This window comes from Egretta garzetta, unplaced genomic scaffold, assembly GCF_000687185.1.
Source record: "Egretta garzetta isolate BGI_Z169 unplaced genomic scaffold, ASM68718v1 scaffold179, whole genome shotgun sequence".
In the NCBI taxonomy this organism is placed as follows: Eukaryota; Metazoa; Chordata; class Aves; order Pelecaniformes; family Ardeidae; genus Egretta; species Egretta garzetta.
In genome coordinates this window covers 1,961,099-1,961,492 of record NW_009270001.1, presented here as the reverse complement: position 1 = coordinate 1,961,492, position 394 = coordinate 1,961,099, and the positions used below count along the sequence as shown (strand labels likewise).

The 394-nt window shown below is 71.3% G+C and overlaps 1 protein-coding gene across 2 annotated transcripts in view; it reads right to left on the bottom strand.

Annotated features, from left to right (window-relative positions):
- Positions 1-379, bottom strand: part of HDHD2 (haloacid dehalogenase like hydrolase domain containing 2) — a 22,222-nt gene extending 21,843 nt beyond the window's left edge. Inside the window, exon 1 of one of the 2 annotated variants that reach the window (XM_035903073.1) lies at positions 227-379. The gene's annotated coding sequence lies outside the window, so the exon portion shown is untranslated. The remainder of the gene's footprint in view (positions 1-226) is intronic. The other variant, XM_035903075.1, reaches the window with a different exon arrangement.
- Between the last annotated feature and the right edge of the window lie 15 nt (positions 380-394).

The following is a 394-nucleotide window of genomic DNA, read 5'->3' as shown; positions in this document are numbered from 1 at the left end:
TGAGGGGAGTGGGGCTCCGGGCCCCCCCCCCCAGCCCCACGGAGCGCCCACACGGCCTCCCCTGTGGGCCTGCCACCGCCCCCTGAGGAACCGGGGGCAGCGTGTGTCTCCCCGCCCGCTGGGGAGCCCCGGGCCGCTCCCCTGCCCCACAACGCCTTCGAAAATGGATGCCCGCCCCTCCCTGCGCCATACTGGGAAGGGCATAAGGACACAACTACCCCCGTACCCCCCGGCCAAGGAGATGGCACCGCCTCTTTCCGCCACTTTACAATGGGCAGGTGAGCTGGTCCGTTCTCTGGAGGGGGGAGTGTCTCCGAGCTCGGCGGGCTCCCCTTTCCCGTGACGCGGATGGTTCCGCCCGCCCGTTCGCGCTCGAAGAAGGCTGGCGGGCCCA